Here is a 26,193-nt window from a genome sequence, read left to right as displayed (position 1 = left end):
ATAAACAAAGATCATAATGGTTGCATCATAGACCAAGATAAACTGCAAAATCCAATGGACTGACGTGGATTAAACTGCGAGAGGCAGAACGGGGATCGGGGTCTTATTCCTAAAATGGCGGAGTGACGTTCCGTTGCTTACTACACGTCAGTCCATTGGTCTATCTTGTGGAAGGCAGCGCAGCTGTGACGTCATTTTCCGGGCTGTGGCCCTGCTTCGGTCTCGTCTCCCAATGGGAGGGTGAACGCTCTCTCTCTTCCCGGGCCAGTCGGTCGTCCAGGCGGGGTGAGCCGATGGTCCTCCAGGCGGGTTGAGCCGAGCGCCGATGGTCCTCCAGGCGTGGGCGCGGGGTGATCCGTGAACCCGGTGAGTGAGTGAGTGAGAGGCTCCGGTGGATCAGGGGGCCGCGAGAGAGATACAGATACATAGAGAGACAGAGAGAGCGGGACAGAGAGACAGAAAGACAGACAGAGAGAGACACAGAGAGACTTAGAGAGAGACACAGAGAGACTTAGAGAGAGACATACAGAGAGAGACAGAGGGAGAGACAAGAGATACAGCTTACATCTAAATGACCGTGTAGCAATCAATAAAGGGCTATCGGCCTATTGCGAGTTTATGTACAGGGACATATCTATCCATGCACTGTATACTTGTATTTATACTTATGCATTTCAAATATGTATGTCATGTTTTATACTTTGGCAATATAACAATGTTTTTTATATCATGCCAATAAAGTTTTTAAATTGAATTGAATTGAATTGAAATTGAATTGACAGAGGGAGAGAAAGAGACAGACACAGGGAGAGGGAGAGAGAGAGAGAGATAGACGGAGGGGGAGAGATAGTCAGAGACAGACAGAGACAGACGCAGAGAGAGAGACAGGGAGAGAGAGAGACAGGGAGAGAGAGACAGAGAGAGAGATAAAGAGAGACAACAGACAGAGAGAGGGACAGAGAGAGAGTCAGAGGGAGAGAGACAGATGCAGAGTGAGCGAGAGAGGGAGATAGAGAGATGGAGATAGAGAGAAAGTGAGACAGACAGGGAGAGAGAGACAGAGTGACAGGGAGAGAGACACGCAGAGAGAGACAGACAGAGAGACTCGGAGAGAGAGAGAGAGACCATGAGAGAGAGTCAAACAGAGATAGAGAGACAAAGACAGAGAAAGAGACAGAGGGCGAGGGAGACAGAGAGAATAAGAGAGTGGGAGAGGGAGAGACGGAGAGAGAGGGGGAGAGGTACGGAGAGTGAGAGAGACAGAGAGAGTGTGGGGGGGAAACAGAGAGAGACAGAGAAAGAGAAACAGACACAGAGGGAGAGAGAGCAACAGAGAGAGAGAAACAAAGAGAGAGAGAGAGAGACACACACACACACACACACACACACACACACACACACACACACACACACAAAGAGAGAGACAGGGAGAGGTACAGAGTCAGGGAGAGGGAGGCAGAGGTGGAGAGAGAGAGACAGTGAAGTACAGAGAGAGGGGGAGACAGAGAAAGGGGGAGAGACAGAGAGGAAGACAGTCAGAGAAACGGAGAGGGAGAGAGAGGAGGGAGAGAGGGAGAGAGAGAGACAGAGGAAGAGAGAGAGAGGGACAGACACAGAGGGAGACAGGCAGAGAGAGGGAGAGAGAAAGACAAAGAGAGACATACAGAGAGAGAGAGAGAGAGGCGGAAAGAGAAAGAGAGACAGACACAGGGAGAGAGACAGCGAGAGAGATACAGATACAGAGAGAGAGACATACAGAGAGGGAGAGAGAGAGAGAGAGGGAGAGATACAGTGAGCGACAGAGAAAGGCAGAAAGAGAGACGTGAGAGAGAGAGAGAGAGAGAGAGAGAGAGAGAGAGAGAGAAGGCGTAGTGGAGATTGCAACCTTCACGCAGTCTGCCCTGTTTCAATCAACCTGGTGTGCACAATCAAATAAGATCATTTAGAACAAGTTGTCCTACAACTTTAGGCTGTGCATGCCATACGTAGAAGAAGAAGAGAGAGTGAGTGAGAGACAGAGATCGATCGACAGAGACAGACAGAGAGGGAGACGAAGAGACCAAGAGAGAAAGAGAGACAGAGAGGGAGACAGAGAGAGTGAGAGAGACAGAGAGAGAAAGAGACAGAGAGAAAAAGAGACGGAGAGAGAAAGAGACAAAGAGAGATAGAGAGAGGGAGAGAGAAAAATAGATATACAGAGAGAGCGAGAGAGAGAGAGAGGGAGAGGGAGAGAAAGACAGAATGAGAGGCAAACAGAGACAGAGAGATATTGAGAGTGACAGATAGGCAAGAGAGAGAGACAGCGAGATAGAGAAAAGGAGAGAGAGACACACAGAGAGGGAGAGACAGAGAGAGAGGGAGAGAAACATACAACGGAGGCCCTGCATGCGGAATTTTGTCGGATAGAGCAGAGGATAAAGCAGAGGCAGACCCTCACCTAATACAGGCTAAGTGACCACTATTTGGCAGTCGAAAAAGGAAGACAGAAGAGATTCTGGCAACCAAGAGAAACCAGAATATGTGGACAGATGAGGTTGAAACAGAGGTGCACTTCCTCCTAAAATGCAAAAAAATTGACAAAACAAGGAAAGCATACTTTGACAAACTCAGTGTGGCAACCCCTGATTTTAAAGAACTAGATGATACATCAAAACTAAGAATAATCCTTGGCAAATCCTTGGTGCACAATACGTAACAGCATGCCACAACCTGAGAGACGGTGAATGACCAACATGCACATATGTACGCACACACTAATTGACATTAACTGACATTAAGAAATTAATATTGAATTGCTAAACTTGCTATTGTGTTGTACTGCTTACAGCTGCAAGAACGTGTAGCAATCAATAAAGGGCTATCGGCCTATTGTGAGTTTATGTACAGGGACATATCTATCCATGCACTGTATACTTGTATTTATACTTATGCATCTTAAATATGTATGTCATGTTTTATACTTTGGCAATATAACAATGTATTTTTTATCATGCCAATAAAGTTTTTTAATTGAAATTGAAATTGAATTGAGAGAGAGAGAGAGAGAGAGAGAGAGAGAGAGAGGCGGAGAGAGACAGAGAGATACAAAGAGAGAGAGAGAGAGACAGACAGAAGGAGAGACAGAGAGATAGACAATGAGAGAGAGACAGACAGAGACTAAGAGAGAGAGAGACAGGGAGAGACAGAGTCAGGGTGTGAGATGGAGAGAGAGCGACAGAGAGAGAGAGAGAGGGAGAGAGACAGACATGGAGAGAGAGAGGGAGAGAGATACATAGAGGCAGAGAGATAGAGACAGAATGAGAGAGAGAGTGAGGGAGAGAGAGATAAAGGGGGAGAAACGGAGAAAGAGAGACAGAGAGAGAGATACAGACACAGAGAAAGAGAGAGAGAGGGGGGAGAGAGAGAGGGAGAGAGAGAGAGAGACCGACAGAGAACGAGACAGAGAGAGGGGGGAGAGACAGAGAGACAGACAGACAGACAGTGAGAGATACAGAGAGAAAGATATACAGAGAGAGACAGACGGAGAGAGACAGAGAGGGAGAGACACAACGAGAGGGAGACACAGAGAGCGAGAGATACAGAGATACAGAGAGCCAAGGAGAGAGAGACAGTGAGAGGCAGAGGGGGAGAGAAAGAGACAGACACAGAGAGAAACAGCGAGAGAGATACAGATACATAGTGAGACAGAGATAGAGATAGAAAAACAGAGAGAGAGAGACGGAGAGAGAGACGGAGAGTGAGAGAGGGAGAGAGACAGAGAGGGAGAGAGAAAGAGGAAGATACATAGAGGCAGGGAGATTGAGAGAGGGAGAGAGGTACAGAGACAGAAAGGGGGTGAGACAGAGAGTAAGAGAGAGAGAGACAGTGCAAGAGAGAGAGGGAGAGAGAGAGACAGACAGATAGAGACAGTAAGAGAGATAAAGAGACAGAGAGAGAGACAGACAGAGAGACAGATACAGAAAGAGAGACAGAGACAGAGTGAGACAGAGAGAGAGAGACAGAGACATACAAAGGGACAGGGAGAAAGAGAGAGAGAGAGAGACAGACATATAGAGATAGTGGGACAGATACAGAGTGAGAGAGACAGAGAGGGGGAGAGAAAGAGACAGACACAGAGGGAGAGAAAGCGAAAGAAAGACAGACAGAGCGATAGAGAGAGACAGACAGAGAGAGAGAGAGTCGGAGGCAGAGACGAAGAGAGAGACAGAGGGAGAGAGACATAGAGAGACTGACACGGAGAGATAGCCAGATAGAGAGAGAGCGACAGTGAAAGAGAAAGAGAGACGGAGAGAGAGATAGTGTGAGAAAGAGAGACTAAGAGAGAGACGGACAGAGAGAGAGTCAGAGGGAGAGAGAGAGGCAGCGAGATAGAGACAGAGAGGGAGAGAGGTATATAGAGAGAGAGAGAGAGAGAGAGAGAAAGAGAGACAGACAGAGGGAGAGAGACAGAGAGAGAGACAGAGAGAATGGCCTGAGAGCCGTTTGAGAGGTTCCTCCATCTCATTTAACCCCCGGTCCCTTGCTATTTCCGGCAGATTATTTATGTCTTCCCTAGTGAAGACAGAACCAAAGTATTTATTCAATTGGTCTGCCATGTCCTTGTTCCCCATGATCAATTTGCCTGTTTCTGACTGCAAGGGACCTACATTTGTTTTAACTAATCTTTTCCTCTTCACATTTCTATAAAAACATTTGCAGTCAGTTTTTATGTTCCCTGCCAGTTTTCTTTCATAATCTATTTTCCCTTTCCTAATTAAGCCTTTTGTCCTCCTCTGCTGGACTCTGAATTTCTCCCAGTCCTCTGGTAGGCTGCTTGTTCTGGCTAATTTGTACGCTTCATCTTTTGTTTTGATACTATCCCTGATTTCCCTTGTTATCCACGGATGCACTACCTTCCCTGATTTATTCTTTTGCCAAACTGGGATGAACAATTGTTGTAGTTCATCCATGCAGTTTTTAAATGCCTTCCATTGCATATCCACCGTCTACCCTTTAAGAATCATTTGCCAGTCTATCTTGGCCAATTCACGTCTCATACCCTCAAAGTCACCTTTCTTTAAGTTCAGGACATTGTTCTGGATTAACAATGTCACTCTCCATCCTAATGAAGAACTCAACCATATTATGGTCACTCTTGCCCAAGGGGCCACGCACAACAAGACTGCTAACTAATCCTTCCTCATTACTCAATACCCAGTCTAGAATAGCCTGATCTCTCGTTGGTTCCTCTACATATTGGTTTAGAAAACTATCCCGCATACATTCCAAGAAATCCTCTTCCTCAGCACCCCTGCCAATTGAATTCACCCAATCTATATGTAGATTGAAGTCACCCATTATAATTGTTTTACCTTTGTTGCACGCATTTCTAATTTCCTGTTTGATGCCATCCCCAACTCCACTACTACTGTTAGGTGGCCGGTACACAACTCCCACTAGCGTTTTCATCCCCTTAGTGTTTCGCAGCTCTACCCATATCGATTCCACATCCTCCCAGCTAATGTCCTTCCTTTCCATTGCGTTAATCTCCTCTCTAACCAGCAACGCTACCTCACCTCCTTTCCCTTTCTGTCTATCCCTCCTGAATATTGAATATCCCTGGATGTTCAGCTCCCAGCCTTGGTCACCCTGGAGCTATGTCTCCGTGATCCCAACTATATCATATTCATTAATAACTATCTGCACATTCAACATCCACCTTGTTACGAATGCTCCTTGCATTACGATACAAAGCCTTCAGGCTTTTTTTTAACAACACTCTTACCCCTTATACAATTATGTTGAAAAGTGTCCCTTTTTGATTTTTGCCCTGGATTTGTCTGCCTGCCACTTTTACTTTTCACCTTGCTACCTATTGCTTCTACCCTCATTTTACACCCCTCTGCCTCTCTGCTCTTGCACCCATCCCCCTGCCACATTAGTTTAAATCCTCCCCGACAGCGCTAGCAAACACTCCCCCAAGGACATTGATTCCATTCCAGCCCAGGTGCAGACCGCCCTGTTTGTACTGGTCCCACCTCCCCCAGAACTGGTTCCAATGCCCTAGAAATTTGAATCCTTCCCCCTTGCACCATTTTTCAAGCCACGTATTCATCTGCAATATCCTCCTATTTCTACACTGACTAGCCCATGGCACTGGTAGTAATCCAGAGATTATTACCTTTGAGGTCCTACTTTTAAGTTTATCTCCTAGCTCCCTAAATTCACCTTGTAGGACCTTATCCCTTTTTTTAACCTATATCGTTGGTGCCAATATGCACCACGACAACTGGCTGTTCACCCTCCCCCTCCAGAATGTTCTGCAGCCATTCAGTGAGATCCCTGACCCTTGCACCAGGGAGGCAACATACCATCCTGGAGTCTCGTTTGCGGCCGCAGAAACGCCTATCTAATCCCCTTACAATTGAATCCCCTATTACTATTGCCCTTCCACTCTTTTTTTCTCCCCTCCTGTGCCGCAGAGCCACCCATGGTGCCATGAACTTGGCTGCTGCTGCCTTCCCCTGATGAGCCATCTCCCCCAAGAGTATCCAAAATGGTATACCTGTTTAGGAGGGAGATGACCACAGAGGACTCCTGCACTACCTGCCTACTGCTATGCTGGCTATTGGCCACCCGTTCCCTTTCTGTCCTCTTACCTTTTACTTGCGGTGTGACCAACTCACTGTACGTGCTATTCACGACTTTCTCAGCATCGTGGATGCTCCAGTATGAATCCAACCGCAGCTCCAATCGTTCAATGCGGTCTGCCAGGAGCTGCAGCTGGACACACTTCCTGCAAACCTAGTCACCAGGGACACCGACCATATCCCTGATCTCCCACATGTTGCAGGTTGAGCAAACCACGGGGCCAATCTCCACTGACATAGCTTACTCCCAAATTAACTCAACTCCCTCACACTATAAAAATCTTTATCCTTTAAACTGTACCTTTACTAATAAATACTGTACCCTTAACTCACAGAACCCTTAACTCACAGAACCCTTAACTCACAGAACCCTTAACTCACAGAACCCTTAACTCACAGAACCCTTAACTCACAGAACCCTTAACTCACTGAACCCTTAACTCACAGAACCCTTAACTCACTGAACCCTTAACTCACTGAACCCTTAACTCACAGAACCCTTAACTCACTGAACCCTTAACTCACAGAACCCTTAACTCACTGAACCCTTAACTCACAGAACCCTTAACTCACAGAACCCTTAACTCACTGAACCCTTAACTCACAGAACCCTTAACTCACAGAACCCTTAACCTGAAAGCAGAAATGCAAACCTGGGGTTGCACCCAATCAGCTGCTTCCTCTGGTCCTCTTCCACCAGACCCCTTCTCTGCAAGTGAGAGGGAACGTTGCAGATTTGGGAAACTCCTCCTCTCGCTCCAACGGCTCCCCGGGCCTCTGTGAAAGCAAGCCCCGCGCTCGATTTTTAACTCACCGCCCAGGTAACTCCTCTCGCTCCAACGGCTCCCCGGGCCTCTGAAAGCAAGCCCCGCGCTCGATTTTTAACTCACCGCCCAGGTAACTCCTCTCGCTCCAATGGCTCCCCGGGCCTCTGTGAAAGCAAGCCCCGCGCTCGATTTTTAACTCACCGCCCAGGTAACTCCTCCTCTCACCAACGGCTCCCTGGGCAGATACATAGTGAGACAGAGATAGAGACAGAAAGACAGACAGAGAGAGAGAGACAGAGAGACAGAGAGAGAGAGACGGAGAGTGAGAGAGGGAGAGAGACAGACTGAGAGAGAAAGAGAAAGATGCATAGAGGCAGAGAGATTGAGAGAGAGAGAGGGAGAGAGGTACAAAGACAGAGAAAGGGGGAGAGACAGAGAGTAAGAGAGAGAGAGACAGAGCAAGAGATAGGGGAGAGAGAGAGACAGACAGTCAGACAGTGAGAGAGAGACAGACAGAGACAGACAGACAGAGAGAGATACAGAAAGAGAGACAGACAGACATACAAAGAGACAGGGAGAAAGAGAGAGAGAGAGAGACATATAGAGAGACTGGGACAGAGAGAGATACAGAGTGAGAGAGCCAGAGGGGGAGAGAAAGACAGACACAGGGAGAGAGACAGACAGAGATAGAGAGAGACAGACGGAGAGAGAGAGAGAGACGGAGGGAGAGAGACAGAGGCAGAGACGGAGAGAGAGACACAGAGAGACAGACACGGAGAGAGAGACATAAAGAGACAGCGACAGGGAAAGAGAAAGAGGGAGAGAGAGTGAGAGAGAGAGAGAGACAAAGAGAGAGAGATGGACAGAGAGAGATGGACAGAGAGAGGGACAGAGAGAGAGTCAGAGGGAGAGAGAGAGGCAGCGAGATAGAGACAGAGAGGGAGAGAGGTACAGAGAGAGAGAAAGAGACAGACAGAGGGAGAGAGAGACAGAGAGAGACAGACAGAGAGAGTCAGAGAGAGTGAAACAGACAGAGAGAGACAGGGAGGGAGAGAGAGAGGGAGAGATTGAGAGAGACAGGGAGAGATAGAGAGAGAGTCATAGTGAGAGAGACAGAAACAGAGGCACAAGAGCGTGAGAGACAGAGAGACAAAGAGACAGAGGGAAAGAGAGACATGAACAGAGAGAGCGACAGAGACAATGAGAGAGACAGAGAGAGAGGTACAGACAGAGACAGAAAGAAAGAGGTGGGAGACAGAGAGAGGGAGACAGGGAGATACGGAGACAGAGAACGAGCAAGAAGAAGAGACAGAGAGGGAGAGAGACAGAGCGGGAGAGAGACAGACAGGAGAGAGAGAGATAGAAGAGACAGAGAGAGAGAGAAGTGAGACAGAGGGTCAGAGAGAGACAAACAGACAGGGGGAGAGAGAGAGAGAGAGAGGTCGATAGAAATAGAGAGACAGACACGGGGAGGGAGGGAGACAGTGAGGCAGAGAGAGAGAGGCTAAAACAGGCACGGAGAGAGAGAGAGGGAGAGAGTTGTGAGAGAGAGAGAGAGAGAGAGAGGGATAGAGATACGCAGAGGGAGAGAGATATACAAAGAGAGAGAGGCAGAGAGATAGAGGGAGAGAGAGGTACAGAGACAGAGAGAGAGAAAGAGAGGCAGACAGAGGGAGGGAGACAGAGAGAGACGGAGAGAGAGAGAGAGAGACGGAGAGACGGAGAGAGATAGTGAGAAAGAGAGAGAGAGACAGATAGAGAGATGGAGAGAGACAGAGAGACTCGGACAGATAGAGACCATGAGAGATAGAGGCACAGAGAGAGACAGTGCGAGATGGGGAGAGTGAGAAACAGAGAGAGTGAGAGACAGAGAGGCGCACGGTATTGGGGTTTCAGTATTGATGTGGATAGAGAACTGGCTGGCAGACAGGAAGCAAAGAGTAGGAGTAAACGCGTCCTTTTCAGAACGGCAGGCAGTGACTAGTGGGGTACCGCAAGGCTCAGTGCTGGGACCCCAGCTATTTACAATATATATTAATGATTTGGACGAGGGAATTGAATGCAACATCTCCATGTTTGTAGGTATGTTGCAAAGCCTACCTGAAGCGTCGCTGAAAATCTGTCGCTGCGGGTGTGCGCGATTTTGGCGCCGTTTAGAGGGGGCGGGTTTAAAACGCGATTTTCTCTAGGCTGTTCAAATCGAAGATGTTCAGCCTAGTTAATTATTAACGAAAAATCGCTGAAAGACCCCGTCGCAAAAGCTATTATTAGTTTTAAAGGCCTTGAATAATAGTTATAGTAGTTTAAAAATCAATCTCTAAACCCGCGACCACCAGCAACCGCAGGGTCTCATAAAGCAAACATCTGAAGGTAGGCTGTATATTTTTACATAAAAAAGGGCTTCTAAAGATTCCTTTATACAAACTTTAATATTGCGAGTAACTCATTTTGGGCCCATTATATCCCGTAGTATTTTTCTCGGCATTTGGGGGCACAAATCTACCGCAATGTGAACGTTCTAAACCAGCGCGTTCCACAGGGACCCACTAGAAAGCTGATTTAAATGGGCATTTATTTACAGCAATTGAACACTAAATTCCTTCCATTTGGCCTATAAATTAATGTAAATGAGATTTAAAAATCATGTTTTATTGTGAATTATTTGTGAATATTATTTGGACATTTAGGCTATTTAAAAATGTTAATCATTTATTAAGAAATGGATAGACGTTTAGATCTAGTAATTGAAGTCTGAAATTAGCTACAATTAGGTAACTAACTAATTATATGCTTTAATTTCAGGTCATCCAAGTAAGATTATTTTATATTTGTTTCAGAATGCTTCAATCTATGATAACTGAAATTTTCATTCAGTTCTCTTAATTTTTAAGAAAGTTATGGGCTTTTGACTGTTCACGATCACAGCTTTTTTGTTATGTCCATAGAAAATCAATAGGGAACAAGATGCTCATTTCCGAGTATGAAAATGGCCATAACTTTTTAAATACTTGAGATATGAAAGTGAATTAGGTGTCAAATTAAACTTATTTTTATGCTTTATCTGATGGGATAAATTGCAGACTTGATTTTTAAAATCTCAAAATTTTGTAACATTGCTAAAGTTTGCGGATGACACGAAGCTGGGGGGCAGTGTTAGCTGTGAGGAGGATGCTAGGAGGCTGCAAGGTGACTTGGATAGGTTGGGTGAGTGGGCAAATGCATGGCAGATGCAGTATAATGTGGATAAATGTGAGGTTATCCACTTTGGTGGCAAGAACAGGAAAGTTATCTGAATGGTGGTCGATTAGGAAAATGGGAGATGCAACGAGACCTGGGTGTCATGGTACACCAGTCATTGAAAGTAGGCATGCAGGTGCAGCAGGCAGTGAAGAAAGCGAATGGTATGTTAGCATTCATAGCAAAAGGATTTGAGTATAAGAGCAGGGAGGTTCTACTGCAGTTGCACAGGGTCTTGGTGAGACCACACCTGGAGTATTGCGTACAGTTTTGGTCTCCTGATCTGAGGAAATACATTCTTGCCATAGAGGGAGTACAGAGAAGGTTCACCAGACTGATTCCTGGGATGGCAGGACTTTCATATGAAGAAAGACGGGATAGACTCAGCTTGTACACGCTAGAATTTAGAAGATTGAGGGGGGATCTTATAGAAACTTACAAAATTCTTTAGGGGTTGGACAGGCTAGATGCAGGAAGATTATTCCCGATGTTGAGGAAGTCCAGAACAAGGGGTCACAGTTTAAGGATAAGAGGGAAGTCTTTTAGGACTGGTGAGAAAATAATTTTTTACACAGAGAGTGGTGAATCTATGGAATTCTCTGCCACAGAAGGTAGGGTTTCGGCCCGAAACGTTGCCTATTTCCTTCGCTCTATAGATGCTGCTGCACCCGCTGAGTTTCTCCAGCTTTTTTGTGTACCTTCAATTTTCCAGCATCTGCAGATCCTTCTTAAACACAGGTAAGTTGAGGCCAGTTCATTGGCTATATTTAAGAGGGAGTTAAATGTGGCCCTTGTGGCTAAAGTGATCAGGGGGTATGGAGAGGTATGGGATAATTTATAGACCTCCAAATAGCTGTGACGCTGTTAGTCAGAAGATAAATCTGCAAATAGTTGACGCATGTAAAAAGGGAACTGCTGTAATCATGGGGGACTTCAATTTTCATATTAATTGGGCAAACCAAACTGGGCAGGGTAGACTAGAGGAAGAGTTTATAGAATGTATTAGAGACGGGTTCCTAGAACAGTATGTCACAGAACCGACAAGGGGGGAGGCAATCTTGGATCTGGTCCTGTGTAATGAAGCAGGATTAATTAAAAATGTCATAGTTAGGGACTCGTTGGGAACAAGTGACCACAATATGGTCGAATTCCATATTCAAATATAAGGGGAGCAGGTTGAAACTCAGGCTAGGGTGCTTAGTCTAAATAAGGGGGATTATGAAGGTATGAGGACTGAACTGATCAAAGTTGACTGGGATAGCAGACTCAAGAATAAGACGGTACATGAGCAGTGGTGTACGTTTAAGGATCTACTGTATAACCTTCAAGAAAAATTTATTCCTATGAAGAAAAAAAGGGGTAAGGGTAAGAACAGTCAGCCATGGCTCAGTAAAACTATAAAGGATAGTATTCGGCTGAAGGCAAGGGCATATAAGGTAGCCAGAGATAGTGGGAGGGTAGAGGATTGGGAAGCATTTAAAGGTCAGCAAAAAATAACTAAGAGATTAATTAAGACGGGGAAAATAGACTATGAAAGGAATTTAGCGAACAACATAAAAACTAATAGTAAGAGTTTTTATAGCTATATAAAAAGAAAAAGGGTGGCTAAGGTGAACGTTGGTCCATTGGAGGGTGAGACTGGAGAGTTGTTGGTGGGGAACATGGAAATGGCAAAGGCATTAAACGAGTATTTTGTATCAGTCTTCACCATAGAAGACACAAAAAATATTCCAACGCTGGATAAACAGGGGGCGGTAGGAATGGAGGAGCTAAATACTATTAAGATCACCAAGGAGGTGGTATTAGGGAAATTAATGAGACTGAAGGAGGATAAATCCCCTGGGCCTGATGGATTACATCCAAGGGTCTTGAGGGAGATAGCGGTGGGGATTGTGGATGCATTGGTGATAATTTTCCAAAACTCCCTGGAGGCAGGAACGGTCCCAGTGGATTGGAAAATGGCCAATGTAACACCTATATTTAAAAAAGGAAGTAAACAGAAGGCGGGTAACTATAGACCGGTTAGTCTAACATCGGTGGTGGGTAAAATGTTAGAGACAATTATTAAAGAAACACTAACGGGGCACTTGGATAAACATGACTTCATCGGACAGAACCAGCATGGTTTTGTGAAGGGGAAGTCCTGTTTAAACGAATCTGCTCGAATTCTTTGAGGAAGTAACAACCCGGGTGGATAAAGGGGAACCGGTGGATGTGGTATACTTGGACTTCCAAAAGGCTTTTGACAAGGTGCCACATAAGAGACTATTGCTAAAAATAAAAAATTATGGGATTGGGGGTAATATATTAGCATGGGTAGAGGATTGGCTAACAAATAGGAAGCAGAGAGTGGGGATAAATGGTTCATACTCGGGATGGCAACCGGTAACTAGCGGGGTTCCGCAAGGGTCGGTGCTGGGACCCCAGTTGTTCACAATTTATATAAATGATTTGGAGGAGGGAACCAAGTGTAATATATCAAAATTTGCGGACGATACAAAAATGGGAGGAAAAGTAGGGGATGAGGAGGATAGGAAGAGTCTGCAAAAGGATATAGATAAGCTAGGTGAGTGGGCAACAACTTGGCAGATGAAATTTAATACTAATAAATGTGAAGTCATTCACTTTGGGGAAAAAAAATGATAGGGCAAGTTATTTTCTAAATGAGGAGGAGCTGCGTTGTAATGCAACGCAAAGGGATCTAGGGGTATTAGTACATGAATCACTAAAAGTTAGTATGCAGGTGCAGCAAGCAATTAGGAAGGCCAATGGAGTTTTGGCCTTTATTGCTAGGGGGATTGAGTATAAAAACACGGAGGTCTTGCTGCAGCTGTACACAGTATTAGTGAGACCACATTTGGAATACTGTGTACAGTTCTGGGGTCCATACTTAAGAAAGGATGTACTAGCCCTGGAGGCAGTGCAGCGAAGGTTTACAAGATTAATTCCTGCAATGAGGGGATTGACATATGAGGAAAGGTTAAGTAGGCTGGAACTCTACTCTTTGGAGTTTAGAAGAATGAGAGGCGATCTCATTGAAACATATAAGATCGTGAGGGGCCTTGATCGGGTGGATGCACCGAGGATGTTCCCAATGATCGGGGAAACTAGAACTAGGGGACATAGTTGCAGAATAAGGGGGGGCTCTTTTAAAACTGAGATGAGGAAGAACTTCTTCACCCAGAGGGTGGTTAATTTATGGAATTCACTGCCCCAGGGAGCAGTGGAAGCAGAAACGTTAAATATATTTAAATCTAAATAGATGGTTTTTTAGCTGCCAAGGGGATAAGGGGCTACGGGGAGAGGGCAGGGATATGGACCTAGGTATGGTTAGTATAGTAAGACCTGAGTGATCTCCTGGACAAGTGTCGATCGCCTGGATTGGGGCGGAGAGGAATTTCCCGGATTTTTTTCCTGAATTGGACCTGGGTTTTTATCCGTTTTTTTGCCTCCCCCAGGAGATCACGAGGTTCTTGGGGTGGAGAGGGGTGATAGCGGTATAAAGGGGGAGGGTAGTGTCTTGTGTTCTGTGTCTTGTGTCTACTGTTTGTGGGTAAGTGTGTCTGTTTAGTGTTCAGCCATGAGCGAATGGCGGTGCGGGCTCGACGGACCTGGTGGTCTACTCTCGCACCTACTTTCTATGTTTCTATGTTTCTATGTTACTGTGTTGGATGATCAGCCATGATCATATTGAATGGCGGTGCAGGCTCAAAGGGCCGAATGGCCTACTCCTGCACCTAGTTTCTATGTTTCTATGACAGAGTGCGAGATCGAAAGAGAGAGACAGACACAGAGGGAGGGACAGACAGTGAGGCAGAGAGAGACAGCGAGAAAGATACAGATACAGAGAGAGAGACACAGATACAGAGAGTGAGACAGAGAGGCAGAGAGACAGAGAGAGACAGACGGAGAGACAGAGAGAGAGAGAGAGAGAGAGACGGAGTGAAAGACGGAGAGAGACAGAGTGAAATAGACAATGAGAAAGAGAGAGTGAGAGACAGAGAGACTCAGAGAGAGAGGCTAATTGGGAGAGAGGCACAGAGAGAGAGAGAGTCCAAGAGAGACACAGACAGAGAGAGACAGAGGAAGAGGGACAGAGAGTGAGACAGAGAGAGGGGGAGAGAGAGAGAGAGACGGTGAGAGACAGAGATAGACAAACAGACACAGAGACTCAGAGAGATACAGGCAGAGAGAGAGATAGTGAGAGACGGGGAGGGAGAGAGAGACAGGGAGAGCTAGAGAGACACAGGGGGAGAGAGTCGGAGAGTGAGAGACAGAGAGAGAGGGACAGAGACAGTGAGAGGGAGAGAGGTAGAGAGACAGACAGTGAGAGGGAGAGAGAAGTACAGAGAGAGGGAGACAGAAAGAGAGGGGAGAGCGGGAGAGACAGAGAGACAGACAGAGAGAGGGTGAGAGCGAGAGAGACAGAGAGCGAGCGCGAAGAAGAGAGAGCTAGAGACAGAGAGGGGGAGAGAGACAGACACAGAGGGGGGAGAGATACAGAGAGAGACATACAGACAGGGAGAGAGAGATAAATATCCAGAAGAGAGCACTAAATTTTTGGAATCACCTTAAATCTAGCCCCCCAGATACCCTCCAGTTTAAAGCCCTTCAAACACAAGAGGGGAACCCAGAAAAGAGTTCCCTGTGTCAGTTGGTACTGAGACTAACTACCCCTATTCAGTTAAACCCTATCCAGTTAAACTCTGACCGGCTCCAGATCAATACTGACCCCCAATCACCAGTTAGAGTGAACCAAATTATCAAACAATGTAAAGAAACGTACTTGGAACATTGGGATAAAGAAACCAAAAGCCAAAGCAGATTAGAATGTTATCGTTCCCTAAAAAGAGATTATAAATTGGCAGACTATCTCTCAACAGATAGATAGATAGATAGATAGATAGATAGATAGATAGATAGATAGATAGATAGATAGATAGATAGATAGATAGATAGATAGATAGATAGATAGATAGATAGATAGATAGATAGATAGATAGATAGATAGATAGATAGATAGATATAGATAGATAGATAGATAGCCTTTTATTGTCATTCAGACCGAAGTCTGAACGAAATTGAAGCAGTCATACATACAATACAATACAATAAAAAACAACAATAAACACATATTAACATCCACCACAGTGAGTCCACCCAACATCTCCTCACTGTGATGGAGGCAAAAGTCTTAGGTCTCCAGTCTCTTCCCTCCTCTTCTCCTTCTGCGCTGAGGCGATACCCCCCGGGCGATGTTAAAACCTGTCCCGCGGCTCAAACACCGCGGCCCGGGGTAGTCGAAGCTGCCGCTCACCAGACCTGCTGACGCAGCCGCTGGCCCGCGGCCGAAACCCGGACTCAGGCCACCGCCGCCAGAACACCGTGCAAGCCCGTTCCAGCCCCGGGCCGGATCGCCCTCACGTGAGTGCCGTTACCGTCTCAGCCTCGGGCTGGGCCGCCCCGACTGGGCGCCGCTCCTCCCTCGGGCTGGGCCGCCCCGACTGGGCGCCGCTCCTCCCTCGGGCTGGGCCGCCCCGACCGTGCGCCGCTCCTCCCTCGGGCTGGGCCGCCCCGACTGGGCGCCGCTCCTCCCTCGGGCTGGGCCGCCCCGACCGGGCACCTCTCCTCCCTCGGGCTGGGCCGCCCCGACTGGGCGCCGCTCCTCCCTCGGGCTGGGAACGCCGTACCTCCCCGAGCTCGGCCACTCCGACGGGAGCACCGTTCCTTCCTCGGGCTGGCCGTCCTCACGGTAGCGTCACAGCCCCTCACGGAAGCCCTGTTCCAGCCCCGAGCCGGGCCGTCCTCACGGGAGCGAGCTCAGTGCGAGTCCTGGCGGGCTCTGCCTCCTGAGCCTCGAGGTCGCCAGCTCCGCCATTAGGCCTCAGCGCAGACGGAGGCAGAGAAGGGGAATACGACATAAAAGTCGCATTCCCCCGCAGGGAGAGACAGCAAGCCCCGTTTCAACCCCCCCCCCAAACAAAACCAAAAACCAAAACTAGACTAACCAAAACGAAAATAAACAACCCAAAAAACACAAAACAAACAGGACTGCCGGAGAGCCGCTGCAGCCAGAGCCGCGCCGCCACTAGATGTGACATGAAGACATAAAGCAGAGACAGACCCTCACCAAATACAGGTTAAGTGACCACTATTTGGCAGTTGAAAAAGGAAGACAGAAGAGATTCTGGCAACCAAGAGAAAACAGAATATGCGGCCACTGTTTGACAGATGAGGTTGAAACAGAGGTGCACTTCCTCCTAAAATGCAAAAAAATTGACAAAACAAGAAAGCATACTTTGACAAACTCAGTGTGGCAACCCCTGACTTTAAAGAACTAGATGATACATCAAAACTAAGAATATTCCTTGGCGAAGGAAATACGGCAAATCTTGGTGTTACACTTGGTAACAGCATGCCATAACCTGAGAGACGGTGAATGACCAACATGCACATATGTACGCACACACTAATCGACATTATCTAACACTAAGAAATTAATATTGAATTGCTAAACTTGCTATTGTGTTGTACTGCTTACAGCTGCAAGAACGTGTAGCAATCAATAAAGGGCTATCGGCCTATTGCAAGTTTATGTACAGGGACATATCTATCCATACACTGTATACTTGTATTTATACTTATGCATGTCAAATATGTATGTCATGTTTTATACTTTGGCAATATAACAATGTTTTTTTATCATGCCAATAAAGTTTTTTTAAAAGAGAAAAGAGACAGAGATAGGCATAGAGAGAGAGGAAGAGAGAAAGAGAGAGACAGGCACAGAGAGAAAGTGAGGCAGAGAAAGAGACAGCGAGAGAGATACACGTACAGAGAGAGAGACAGAGAGGTAGAGAGAGACAGATACAGACCGAGAGAGAGGCAGAGAGATAGACAGACAAAGAGAGCGAAAGAGACAGACAGACAAAGGGGAACAGTGAGAAAGAGAGAGATACAGACAGAGAGAGAGACAGAAAGAGAAAGAGAGAGACATATAGAGACAGAGAGAGACAGGGACAGACAGAGAGAGAGAGAGAGAGAGAGGCAGAGAGAGAGAGAGAGAGAGATAGACAGAGAGATAGAGACAAAGAGAGAGATACAGAGAGAGAGACAGAGAGAGAGAGACACAGGGAGTCAGAGAGATACAGAGAGAGATATAGATGGAGAGAGAGAGAGAGAGAAAGAGAGAGAGAGATGAGACAGGGAGTCAGAGACAGAGAGAGGGACACATAGTGAGACAGAGAGAGAGGGAGACAGAGAGAGAGAGACATACAGAGAGACAGACAGACACTGAAAGAGAGAGTGAGAGACATAGAGAGAGAGAGATGGGGAGAGAGACAGAGTGAGAGACTGAGAAAGAGAGAGTGAGAGAGAGAGGCAGAGAGAGAGAGACAGGGGGAGAGAGAGACGGAGAGAGAGAGATGGAGAGAGAGAGAGGGAGAGAGACAGTGAGAAAGAGAGTGAGAGAGATGGAGAGAGACAGAGAGAGATACAGAGAGAGATACAGAGAAAGACAGGGACAGAAAGAGACAGACACAGAGGGAGAGAGGCAGAGAGAGAGACAGAGATACAGTGAGACCGAGAGAGAGGCAGAGAGAGAGAGGGAGAGACAGAGAGAGACACACACACACACAGGGAGAAAGAGAGAGAGGCACAGAGGGAGAGAGAGAGAGGCAGTGACAGAGAGACAGACAGACAGAGAGAGAGAGAGGAGGTATCCATGCACTGTATACTTGTATTTATACTTATGCATCTTAAATATGTATGTCATGTTTTATACTTTGGCAATATAACAATGTTTTTATCATGCCAATAAAGTTTTAAAATTGAGAGTGACAGAGGGAGAGAGAAAGGGAGCGAGAGAGAGTGAGAGACAGAGATAGAGATAGAGAGAGAGACAAAGAGAGACAGAGGGAGAGAGAGAGAGAGAGAAAGGCAGAGATAGGGAGAGAGAGACTGAGAGGGAGGGAGAGAGACAGACAGACAGAGAATGAGAGAGACCATGAGAGAGAGACAGTAAGAGGCGGGGAGAGGAAGACAGGGAGAACAAGAGAGAGAGAGAGAGAGAGAGAGAGAGAGAGAGAGAGAGAGAGAGAGAGAGAGAGAGACAGACAGAGAGACAGAGAGAGAGAGAGAGAGAGAGAGAGAGAGATGCAAGAGAGAGAGACAGAGTGAGACAAAGAGAGAGAAAGGGAGAGAGACAGACAGGGACAGATAGAGAGAGAGAGAGCCAGAGAGATGGAGACAGAGAGAGAGAAAGACAGACAGAGACAGTGAGAGAGACAGAGAGGGAGGGAGAGGTACAGAGACCGAAAGAGAGGGGAGAGAGAGAGAGAGACATAGAGACAGAGAGAGGGTGAGAGAGACAGAGAGGGAGAGAGAGATACAGACAGAGCGAGCGAGAAGAGAGAGAGGGAGAGAGACAGACACAGAGGGGGGGAGAGAGAGAGATACAGAGAGACAGATGGAGAGAGACAGTGAGAAAGAGAGTGAGAGACAGGGTGAGAGAGACGGGGTGAGAGAGACAGAGAGAGATAGATACAGAGAAAGAGGGACAGAAAGAGAGAGATACAGAGTTAGACAGAGAGAGGCAGAGAGGGAGAGACAGAGAGAGAGACAGACACACGGAGAAAGAGAGGCACAGAGGGAGAGAGAGAGAGTGACAGTGACAGACAGACTGAGACAGAGAGAAAGAGAGAGAGAGAGAGCGAGAAACAGTGAGACAGATATAGAGATAGAGAGAAATGCAAGAGAGAGACAGAGACAAAGAGAGAGAGAGAGAGACAGACAGACAGACAGACAGACAGAGACAGAAAAAGAAAGAGTGACAGACAAGAGGGAGAGAGAGATGCAGATAGAGACAGAGAGGCAGAGAGAGGCAGAGAGTCAGACAGACAGACATAGAGACCATGAGAGGGAGACAGAGGCGGGGAGAGAGAGGGACAGGGAGAAAGAGAGACAGAGAGAGAGAGAGAGACAGACAGAGAGAGACAAGAGAGTGAGAGGCAGAGAGTGAGACAAAGAGAGACCGAGAGGCAGAGAGATAGAGACAGAGAGAGACAGAGGGAGAGAGAAAGATGGTGAAAGAGAGAGAGAAAGACGGTGAGAGAGAGAGAAAGACAGATACAGAGGGAGCGAGAGGCAGAGAGGGAGGGACTGAGAAAGAGAGAGACAGAGAGAGAGATATACAGCGAGAGAGATACAGAGACAGAGAGAGACAGAGATACCGAGTGAGAGAGAGGCAGAGAGAGAGGGAGAGAGAGACACGGAGAGAGAAAGAGAGAGAGACCGACACAGAGGGAGAGACAGAGAGAGAGATACAGACAGACAGAGAGACATGTAGGTATCTCATGTTTTATACTTTGGCAATACAACAATGTTACAGGGTTACAGGGATTCCTTTATTGTCATTCAGACCGAAGTCTGAACGAAATTTCGTGCCTGCAGTCATACATACATACAATACAATAAAAAACAGCAATAAACACATATTAACATCCACCACAGTGAGTCCACATAGCACCTCCTCACTGTGATGGAGGCAAAAGTCTTAGGGCTGCAGTCTCTTCCCTCCTCTTCTCCCTCTGCGCTGAGGCGATACCCCACCGGGCGATGTTAAAAACAGTCCCGCGGCTCAATCACCGCGGCCCGGGGTGGTCGAAGCTGCTGTCCACCAGTCCTGCTGACGCAGCCGCTGGCTCGCGGCTGAACCCCGGACTCGGGTCACCGCCGCCAGAACGCCGTCCCAGCCACCGGAGCACCGTTCCAGCCCCGAGCCGGACCGCCCTCACGTGAGTACCGCCACCGTCTCAGCCTCGTGCCAGGCCGCCCCGACATGGACGCGGCTCCTCCCTCGGGCTGGGCTGTCCCGACATGGGCACCGCTTCTCCCTCGGGCTGGGCCGCCCCGACTGGGCGCCGCTCCTCCCTCGGGCTGGGAGCGCCGTACCTCCCCGAGCTCGGCCACTCCGACGGGAGCACCGTTCCTCCCTCGTGCTGGCCGCCCTCACGGGATCGTCACAGTCCCTCACGGAAGCCCTGTTCCAGCCCCGAGCCGGACCGTCGTCACGTCAGCGAGCTCAGGGCGAGTCCTGGCGGGCTCTGCCTCCTGAGCCTCGGGGTCACCAGCTCCGCCATTAGGCCTCAGCGCAGACGGAGGCAGAGAAGGGGAATACGACAAAAAGGTTGCATTCCCCCGCAGGGAGAGACAGCAAGCCCCGCAGGGAGAGACAGCAAGCCTGTATGGACAGCGATGTATTTTAAAAATGCCAATAAAGTTTTTTAATTGAATTGAAAATTGAGAGAGTGAGAGACAGTGACAGAGAGAGACAGTGACAGAGAGAGCCCGGGTCTCTGGCGGTGAGGCAGCAGCTGTACCACTGTGCCACGTAGAATTATACTAGACTAAGTGGGACCCGTTGAGTCCCAGCATCACACGGGAGGGCTGGTCACCAACGCAATACTCCACCTCTCCATCAATTCCAATATTGCTCGCCATTGGGGGGAGTGTTGGTTGTTGCGGGCCAAAGGTACTGGTTTCCAGAGAGCTAGTATAGGCATTGTGGGCCTAATGGATTCTTGGACTGGCAGCCAACGGTTGCAATGGTTTTAAAAGCCAAGCCAAGGCAAACAATTGGGCAGCAAGCAGCCACCTGACAACCAAAATTCATTTTCTCGACACAAATTTTTTAAACAAAAGGCGAGGTAAACAATTGGTCAGCAAGCAGCCATATAACCACATAACAATTACAGCATGGAAACAGGCCATCTCGGCCCTTCTAGTCCGTGCCGAACACTTATTCTCCCCTAGTCCCATCTACCTGCACTCAGACCATAACCCTCCTTTCCTTTCCCATCCATATAACTATCCAATTTATTTTTAAATGATAAAATCGAACCTGCCTCCACCACCTCCACTGGAAGCTCATTCCACACAGCTACCACACCCCGAGTAAAGAAGTTCCCCCTCATGTTACCCCTAAACATCTGTCCCTTAATTCTCAAGTCATGTCCTCTTGTTTGAATCTTCCCTACTCTCAGTGGGAAAAGCTTATCCACGTCTACTCTGTCTACCCTCTCATCATTTTAAAGACCTCTATCAAGTCCCCCCTTAAACTTCTGCGCTCCAAAGAATAAAGACCTAACTTGTTCAACCTTTCTCTGTAACTTAGTTGTTGAAACCCAGGCAACATTCTAGTAAATCTCCTCTGTACTCTCTCTATTTTGTTGACATCTATCTATCTATCTATCTATCTATCTATCTATCTATCTATCTGTCTGTCTGTCTGTCTGTCTGTCTGTCTGTCTGTCTGTTCTTGACCGGTTTTGGCCATCTGTGCTGCGATTTCCGAGAGAAAGCCGCCACCTACGGCCGTCATTTTTGACCACCTTGCTCAGAGCCCCCCTCCGCCGTATGTGTGCCGAGGATTTTTCCTGTTGATGAAAAATGACAGAGATATTAATGTTTTTACAAAATTCCCCATTCTCTCTGCTGTGCCCGCTGAAGGCAGGGGAAGGGACTATAAAACCAGGAAGTGGTGTGCCTCAATTAGTCTCTGCAAGCTGGAGCTCTGTCAATTAGTCTCTGTCACTCTGAGCTATGAATGACACTGAACAAATGTCTACAGCACTGTGAGTATCCTTAATTTGGTTTGAAAATGAAAATATAGTTAGTTTGAAGTAAAAAAACACTGTCTCCTCTCTCTCTCCCTATCCCTCTCTCTTTCTCTCTCTCTCACCCCCCTCTCCTCTCCCCCACCCTCCTCTCCCCCCCTCCTCCCCCCCTCCTCTCTCCCCCCCCTCCTCTCTCCCCCCTCTCCTCTTTCCCCCCTCTCCTCTCCCCCGCTCCTCTCCCCCCCGCTCCTCTCCCCCCTCTCCCCTCCCCCCTCCTCCTCTCCCCCTCCTCCTCTCCCCCCCTCCTCCTCTCCCCCCTCCTCCTCTTCCCCCCCTCCTCTTCCCCCCCTCTCCCCCCTCTCTCTCCTTCACCCCCTCTCCTCTCCCCCTTCTCCTCTCCCCCTCTCTCCTCTCCCCCCTCTCTCCTCTCCCCCCTCTCTCCTCTCTCCCTCTCCTCTCTCCCCCTCTCCGCTCTCCCCCTCTCCTCTCCCTCCCCCCTCTCCTCTCCCCCCCTCTCCTCTCCCCCCCCCATCTCTCCTCTCCCCCGCTCTCCTCTCCCCACTCTCCTCTCCCCTCTCCTCCTCTCCCCTCTCTCCCCCCTCTCTCCTCTCCCCCTCTCTCCTCTCCCCCTCTCCCTCTCCCCTCTCTCCTCTCCCCTCTCTCCCTCTCCTCCTCCCCCCTTCTCCTCTCCCCCCTCTTGTCTCGTCTCTCTCCCCCTCTCCTCTCCCCCTCTCCTCTCCCCCCCTCCTCTCCCCCCCCTCTCCTCCCTCCTCCCTCCCCCCCCTCTCTCCTCTCACCCCTCTCTCCTCTCCCCCTCTCTCCTCTCCCCCTCTCCTCTCCCCCCTCTCTCCTCTCGCCCCCTCTGCCTCTCTCCCCACTCTCCTCCTCTCTCCCCCTCTCCTCTCCCTCCCCCCCTCTCCGTCTCCCTCCCCCCCTCTCCTCTTTCCCCCCCTCTCTCCTCTCCCCTCTCTCCTCTCCCCCTCGCCTCTCATCCCCCCTTCCTCTCCTCCCCCTCCTCCTCTCCCCTCCCCCCCCTCTCCTCTCTCCCCCCTCTCGTCCTCTCTCCTCCCTCTCCCCCCCCCTCATCCTCCTCCCCCCCTCTTTCCTCTTACCCCCTCCCCTCTCCCTTCTCTCCTCTCTCGCCCCTCTCCTCTCAACCCTCTCCTCTCTCCCTCCCCCCCGTCCCTCCTCTCCTCTCCCCCCTGTCCTCTCCCCTCCTCTCCCCCCTCTCCTCTCCCTTATCCCTCTCATCCCCCCCTCCTCTCCTCTCTTCCCTCTCTCTCGTCTTCCCCTCTCCTCTCATCCCCCCTCGTTCCTCTCATCCCCCTCTCCTCTTCTCCCCCCTCTCCTCTCCCCTCCCCCCTCTCCGCTCTCCCCCCGCTCCTCTCTCCGCCCCCTCCTCTTCCCCCATCTCCCCTCTCCCCCCTCCCGCTCCTCTCCCCCCTCTTCTCTCCTCTTCTCCCGATCTCTCCTCCTCTCCTAGCCCTCCTCCCGCTCCTCTTGACCCTCCCTCTCCTCTCCCTCCCTCCTCCCTCTCCGCTTCACCCCCCTCCTCCTCCCCCTCTGCCTCTCGCCCTCTCCTCCTCCTCTCCCCCTCCCCTCTCCCCCCTGCTCGTCTCCCTCCCCGCTATCCTCTCCCCCTCTCTCTCTCCCTCCACCCATCCCACCCTCCCCTCCCCCCCCTCCTCTCCTCCCCCGCCATCTCCCCTCCATCCCGCTTCCTCCCTCCCTAAACACCCTCCCCTCCACACACCCTACCCTCTTCCCTCCCCCCTCCCTGCTCCCCACCTCTCCCCCTCCACTCATCTCACCCCCTCTCTCTCCCCCTCTCTCTCACCCTCTCTCTCTCCTCCCCCACCTTTCCTCCCTCACCCACCCACCCTCTTATCCTCCTCTCCACCCCCCTATCCCTCTTGCCCCTCTCTCTGTGTCTCTGTCTCTCTCTCTGTCTCTGCCCCTTCTCTCTCTGCCCTCACTCACTTCATTATCCACAACACCACCTATCTTAGTATCATCTGCATACTTACTAATCCAATTTACCACACCATCATCCAGATCATTGATGTACATGACAAACAACAGTGGACCCAACACAGATCCCTGTGGCACCCCACTAGTCACTGGCCTCCAACCTGACAAACAGCCATCCACCATTACTCTCTGGCATCTCCCATTCAGCTACTGTTGAATCCATCTTGCTACTCCACCATTAATACCCAACAATTGAACCTTCTTAACCAACCATCCATGAGGAACCTTGTCAAAGGCCTTACTGAAGTCCATATATACAACATCCACTGCTTTACCCTCATCAATTTCCCGAGTAACCTCTTCAAAAAATTCAAGAAGATTAGTCAAACATGACCTTCCAGGCACAAATCCATGTTGACTGTTCCTAATCAGACCCTGTTTATCCAGATGCTTATATCTATAATCTCTAAGTATCCTTTCCATTAATTTGCCCACCACTGACGTCAAATGAACAGTTCTATAATTGCTAGGTTTACTCTTAGAACCCTTTTTAAACAATGGAACAACATGCGCAGTACGCCAATCCTCCGGCACTATTCCCATTTCTAATGACAATTGAAATATTTCTGTCATAGCCCCTGCTATTTCTACACCGACTTCACTCAATGTCCTAGGGAATATCCTGTCAGGACCTGGAGACTTATCCACTTTTATATTTTTCAAAAGTCAGCATTTCCTCTTCTTTGAATCTCATAGTTTCCATAGATACACTACTTGTTTCCCTTACCTCACAAATTGACACCTGACAACCAAAATTCATTTTGTGAACACAAACTTTTTTAAAAGGCGAGGCAAACAATTGAGCAGCAGCCAGCTGACAACCAAAATTCATTTTGTGAACACAAACTTTATATAAAAAGGCGAGGCAAACAATTGGGCAGCAAGCAGCCATCTGACAACCAAAATTCATTTTGTGAACGCAAACTTTTTTTAACAAAAGGCGAGGCAAACAATTGGGCAGCAAGCAGCCACCTGACAACCAAAATTCATTTTGTGAACACAAACTTATTAAAAAAAAAGTGAGGTAAACAATTGGGCAGCAAGCAGCCACCTGACAACCAAAATTCATGTTCTGGACACAAACTTCATATAAAAAGGCGAGGCAAACAATTGGGCAGCAAGCAGCCACCTGACAACCAAAATTCATTTTCTGAACATAAACTTTTTTTAACAAAAGGCGAGGCAAACAATTGGGCAGCAAGCAGCCACCTGACAACCAAAATCCATTTTGTGAACACAAACTTTTTTTAAAAAAGGCGAGGCAAATAATTGGGCAGCAGCCACTTTACAGCCGCATCGTGGGGACTCACCGTGGAGTGACGTGCGTTCAGTGTTATTCGCAGCTCAGAGAGCGGTGACCCTCTCGCTTCCTGAGTTTTGCAGAGACTGAGTGAGGCACGACACTTCCGGGCTTTATAGTCCCTCCCCTTGATGCCAGCAGGGGGAAGCACACAGAATGGGGAATTTTGTAAAAACATTAATATCTCTCATTTTTCATCCTCCGCGGAGGGGGGCACTTAGCGAGGTGGCCAAAAATGACGGCGGTAGGTGGCGGCGTTCTGTTGGAAATCGCGCCACAGTGGGTCAAAAGCGGTCAAGATCAGAGTTTAAGTAATATAGATAACGGTTTCCTCCGCCATAAACGCACCCAATATGTGCTAGTAATGTCCCGTTTGCCAGCTTGTTGACCCTCTGTGTTCCCCTCCTGCAGGGTTTAGGAGCCGTTGCTGTGGACGGAGAGACACGGACGTGAGCGGCCATTGAGGGCGGCCAGGGCGCCGGTGAGCCCCTCCCCCCCATCTGTTCGGTGTGCGGGCTGAGCTTCGAGGGGCTGAGCTTCGATGGAGGACCACATGACGGAACACAACAAGGAGAAGCGTTATGAGTGTGACGTGTGTGGCAAGGCCTACCAGA

At 48.6% G+C, this 26,193-nt stretch overlaps 1 long non-coding RNA gene across 1 annotated transcript; it reads left to right on the top strand.

Moving 5' to 3' along the window:
- The first annotated feature begins 212 nt into the window (after positions 1-212).
- LOC116968637 lies at positions 213-26,037 on the top strand. Its single transcript, XR_004410494.1, has 3 exons — positions 213-339; positions 3,832-3,834; positions 25,991-26,037. It is a non-coding gene; the product is annotated as an uncharacterized LOC116968637 (long non-coding RNA).
- Positions 26,038-26,193: the final 156 nt, after the last annotated feature.

The sequence above is a fragment of the Amblyraja radiata genome, chromosome 45 (genome assembly GCF_010909765.2).
Source record: "Amblyraja radiata isolate CabotCenter1 chromosome 45, sAmbRad1.1.pri, whole genome shotgun sequence".
Lineage (NCBI taxonomy): Eukaryota > Metazoa > Chordata > Chondrichthyes > Rajiformes > Rajidae > Amblyraja > Amblyraja radiata.
Note: the sequence above shows the minus strand (reverse complement) of the source record. Positions and strands in the feature narration are given on the sequence as shown.